The 5,000-nt window shown below is 54.5% G+C and overlaps 1 non-coding gene across 1 annotated transcript; it reads left to right on the top strand.

Moving 5' to 3' along the window:
* Positions 1-2,913: 2,913 nt before the first annotated feature.
* On the top strand, positions 2,914-4,823 carry LOC124589079. Its single transcript, XR_006975975.1, has one exon. It is a non-coding gene; the product is annotated as a small subunit ribosomal RNA (ribosomal RNA).
* Positions 4,824-5,000: the final 177 nt, after the last annotated feature.

Raw genomic sequence — 5,000 nt, 5'->3', positions numbered from 1 at the left:
CGCCTTAACCTAACCCATGTTGCGCCTTAACCTAACCCATGTTGCGCCTTAACCTAACCTATGTTGCGCCTTAACCTAACCTATGTTGCGCCTTAACCTAACCTATGTTGCGCCTTAACCTAACCTATGTTGCGCCTTAACCTAACCTATGTTGCGCCTTAACCTAACCTATGTTGCGCCTTAACCTAACCTATGTTGCGCCGTAACCTAACCTATGTTGCGCCGTAACCTAACCTATGTTGCGCCATAACCTAACCTATGTTGCGCCTTAACCTAACCTATGTTGCGCCTTAACCTAACCTATGTTGCGCCTTAACCTAACCTATGTTGCGCCGTAACCTAACCTATGTTGCGCCTTAACCTAACCTATGTTGCGCCTTAACCTAACCTATGTTGCGCCTTAACCTAACCTATGTTGCGCCTTAACCTAACCTATGTTGCGCCTTAACCTAACCTATGTTGCGCCTTAACCTAACCTATGTTGCGCCTTAACCTAACCTATGTTGCGCCTTAACCTAACCTATGTTGCGCCGTAACCTAACCTATGTTGCGCCTTAACCTAACCTATGTTGCGCCTTAACCTAACCTATGTTGCGCCGTAACCTAACCTATGTTGCGCCTTAACCTAACCTATGTTGCGCCTTAACCTAACCTATGTTGCGCCTTAACCTAACCTATGTTGCGCCTTAACCTAACCTATGTTGCGCCTTAACCTAACCTATGTTGCGCCTTAACCTAACCTATGTTGCGCCTTAACCCAACACACGTTGGGCCTTAACCCAACACACGTTGGGCCTTAACCCAACACACGTTGGGCCTTAACCCAACACACGTTGGGCCTTAACCCAACACACGTTGGGCCTTAACCCAACACACGTTGGGCCTTAACCCAACACACGTTGGGCCTTAACCCAACACACGTTGGGCCTTAACCCAACACACGTTGGGCCTTAACCCAACACACGTTGGGCCTTAACCCAACACACGTTGGGCCTTAACCCAACACACGTTGGGCCTTAACCCAACACACGTTGGGCCTTAACCCAACACACGTTGGGCCTTAACCCAACACACGTTGGGCCTTAACCCAACACACGTTGGGCCTTAACCCAACACACGTTGGGCCTTAACCCAACACACGTTGGGCCTTAACCCAACACACGTTGGGCCTTAACCCAACACACGTTGGGCCTTAACCCAACACACGTTGGGCCTTAACCTGCTCTGTAATTGTCATACGACGCGTTAAATTAGTGTAGTGTTGCCTAACTGCAACCCCCGCAATATAGTTTGCTACTCGCACTGCCCGGTCCCCAGAGTATCGCTTCATGTTAAACACCTTGCAGCTATACACTGTAATGCGGATGGCGGCAGGACGTACATGCTCAATGCCCTTCGCAGTTGTTCATTGGCATTCGCATGGCGAAGCACAGCCTACGTTGTGGTACGGCTTGTGGCAACTGTCCGCTGATGTTGTACGTCCAAATCACACACTGTACCGCACATTGGTCCTCATGTACTGAATGATACATCGTGGTACATGTGTGACCGTACCACGACTGCGCCAACAACGGCGAACCATACGGTCCAAATATTGTGCACTCAGCTACGTGTCGTCTCCCTATAAGAGCTGGATTGCAGTATGGTATGCCGTGGATGGCGATCAGCATGAGCCGTCTGTTGATGTAGTGGCGCGTGTTGTCAGACGTAGTCGTCTCTTCTCACATACCGTGATAGCATGGTGCACTGCGTTCCACATCTGCGACATGCGACAGAGGCCGGTTGACAGTCGTTCGCGCAATGGACATCGCATACGTACGGGGGCCACCTTCCACGTGTTCGCGAAGCGTGCACATGTTGTTGCGTGTATGTGGGCAGACATAGTGTGTCGTGACACCTGACACAGGCATGCAACAATCGTTGAATTTGCAAATGGCGATGGACGTCTACGTTTGCTGGTGACGTTACGCAAATGAAGAACTGGTAAACCGTTGTGGTGCGGTTGTTCTCGCTAGAGGTGAATCAGTGATGGCGACGATCGGTTGAGCTACCAACCGGTTGTTTCAGCGATACCCACCATGCCCACGAACGTGAATGGCATGTGGGTGTGAAGCGATACGCGGCGGTGGCTGGGTGGGACCGTCCCCGGCCGGTGAGGGGGGGCCTTCCGGCGTGCTGGCCGCGCGGTGCGTGGGCGCACGCGCTACAGCCGGCTGGTGGGGGCGGCCAGTGGCAGGCGCGCCGGCCGACGGAGGCGGCAGGCGGCGCAGCTGCGCGCCGGCGCACCCTGCACGCGGCGCCGTGCGGCCAAAGTAGGTCCTCGCGGGCCCGGTGCGAAGCGCGGTGGACATCTGCAGTGTGCTGGTCCGATTGAGGACTGTGTGCGCTGAGGATGCGCCGCCGCCCGGCGCTCGGCGCCGCGACGCCGTCTGCTGCTCGGTCGCCTCTGCGGTTCTCGCAGGTGGATTGTATCGCAGCTGTGCGGACGTGTTGGCGCGTGCGCTGTGCTGGGAGAGTTCGCTTCGGCACCCAAGTGGGGCTTTTGTCCTTCTGTGGCGCTGGCGTTGGAGCTGCCGGCCACCGTAGGTGGCGCGTGTTGTCTCCCGCCGGCAATGCCACGACAGCACGCTCCCGGGCCTCTGTCGGCAGCGGCAAGCTCAGTTGGGAGCACGGGTGGTCGCACCTAAAGCGTCTACTCGCCAAACTCCGGGCGATTGCGCCTCTCTCGAACCCGACCAAGTACTTAGGACGGCGCTGCGCGCCGCCGGGACCTGAGAGGGTTTCGAGGTGTATTGTGCAGGGGAGCTCAGCCTCCTCCTGTTTGCAGAATAATTGAGCGGACGCTTGCGTGTTCGCGCGGGCCCCCGGGACACACTCCCGGGCGGCCGGCTGCTCAGCTCTAGTTGACGCAGCTCCCTGGTTGATCCTGCCAGTAGTCATATGCTTGTCTCAAAGATTAAGCCATGCATGTCTCAGTACAAGCCGCATTAAGGTGAAACCGCGAATGGCTCATTAAATCAGTTATGGTTCCTTAGATCGTACCCACGTTACTTGGATAACTGTGGTAATTCTAGAGCTAATACATGCAAACAGAGTCCCGACCAGAGATGGAAGGGACGCTTTTATTAGATCAAAACCAATCGGTCGGCTCGTCCGGTCCGTTTGCCTTGGTGACTCTGAATAACTTTGGGCTGATCGCACGGTCCTCGTACCGGCGACGCATCTTTCAAATGTCTGCCTTATCAACTGTCGATGGTAGGTTCTGCGCCTACCATGGTTGTAACGGGTAACGGGGAATCAGGGTTCGATTCCGGAGAGGGAGCCTGAGAAACGGCTACCACATCCAAGGAAGGCAGCAGGCGCGCAAATTACCCACTCCCGGCACGGGGAGGTAGTGACGAAAAATAACGATACGGGACTCATCCGAGGCCCCGTAATCGGAATGAGTACACTTTAAATCCTTTAACGAGTATCTATTGGAGGGCAAGTCTGGTGCCAGCAGCCGCGGTAATTCCAGCTCCAATAGCGTATATTAAAGTTGTTGCGGTTAAAAAGCTCGTAGTTGGATTTGTGTCCCACGCTGTTGGTTCACCGCCCGTCGGTGTTTAACTGGCATGTATCGTGGGACGTCCTGCCGGTGGGGCGAGCTGAAGGCGTGCGACGCGCCTCGTGCGTGCTCGTGCGTCCCGAGGCGGACCCCGTTGCAATCCTACCAGGGTGCTCTTGAGTGAGTGTCTCGGTGGGCCGGCACGTTTACTTTGAACAAATTAGAGTGCTTAAAGCAGGCAAGCCCGCCTGAATACTGTGTGCATGGAATAATGGAATAGGACCTCGGTTCTATTTTGTTGGTTTTCGGAACCCGAGGTAATGATTAATAGGGACAGGCGGGGGCATTCGTATTGCGACGTTAGAGGTGAAATTCTTGGATCGTCGCAAGACGAACAGAAGCGAAAGCATTTGCCAAGTATGTTTTCATTAATCAAGAACGAAAGTTAGAGGTTCGAAGGCGATCAGATACCGCCCTAGTTCTAACCATAAACGATGCCAGCCAGCGATCCGCCGCAGTTCCTCCGATGACTCGGCGGGCAGCCTCCGGGAAACCAAAGCTTTTGGGTTCCGGGGGAAGTATGGTTGCAAAGCTGAAACTTAAAGGAATTGACGGAAGGGCACCACCAGGAGTGGAGCCTGCGGCTTAATTTGACTCAACACGGGAAACCTCACCAGGCCCGGACACCGGAAGGATTGACAGATTGATAGCTCTTTCTTGATTCGGTGGGTGGTGGTGCATGGCCGTTCTTAGTTGGTGGAGCGATTTGTCTGGTTAATTCCGATAACGAACGAGACTCTAGCCTGCTAACTAGTCGCGTGACATCCTTCGTGCTGTCAGCGATTACTTTTCTTCTTAGAGGGACAGGCGGCTTCTAGCCGCACGAGATTGAGCAATAACAGGTCTGTGATGCCCTTAGATGTTCTGGGCCGCACGCGCGCTACACTGAAGGAATCAGCGTGTCTTCCTAGGCCGAAAGGTCGGGGTAACCCGCTGAACCTCCTTCGTGCTAGGGATTGGGGCTTGCAATTGTTCCCCATGAACGAGGAATTCCCAGTAAGCGCGAGTCATAAGCTCGCGTTGATTACGTCCCTGCCCTTTGTACACACCGCCCGTCGCTACTACCGATTGAATGATTTAGTGAGGTCTTCGGACTGGTACGCGGCATTGACTCTGTCGTTGCCGATGCTACCGGAAAGATGACCAAACTTGATCATTTAGAGGAAGTAAAAGTCGTAACAAGGTTTCCGTAGGTGAACCTGCGGAAGGATCATTACCGACTAGACTGCATGTCTTTCGATGTGCGTGTCGTGTCGCGCAACACGCTACCTGTACGGCTCGCAGTAGCCGTGCGCCGCGTGCGGAACCACGCGTGCTTCTCAAAACTAACGCCAATGTTGTGTGGTACGAGCGCTGAAGCGCTGGAGCGGCTGGCCTGCGGCACCTGGCGCCT

The sequence above is a fragment of the Schistocerca americana genome, unplaced genomic scaffold (assembly GCF_021461395.2).
Source record: "Schistocerca americana isolate TAMUIC-IGC-003095 unplaced genomic scaffold, iqSchAmer2.1 HiC_scaffold_682, whole genome shotgun sequence".
Taxonomy (NCBI): domain Eukaryota; kingdom Metazoa; phylum Arthropoda; class Insecta; order Orthoptera; family Acrididae; genus Schistocerca; species Schistocerca americana.
The sequence above is the reverse complement of the archived record's forward strand: the minus strand, read 5'-3'. Positions and strand labels throughout refer to the sequence as shown.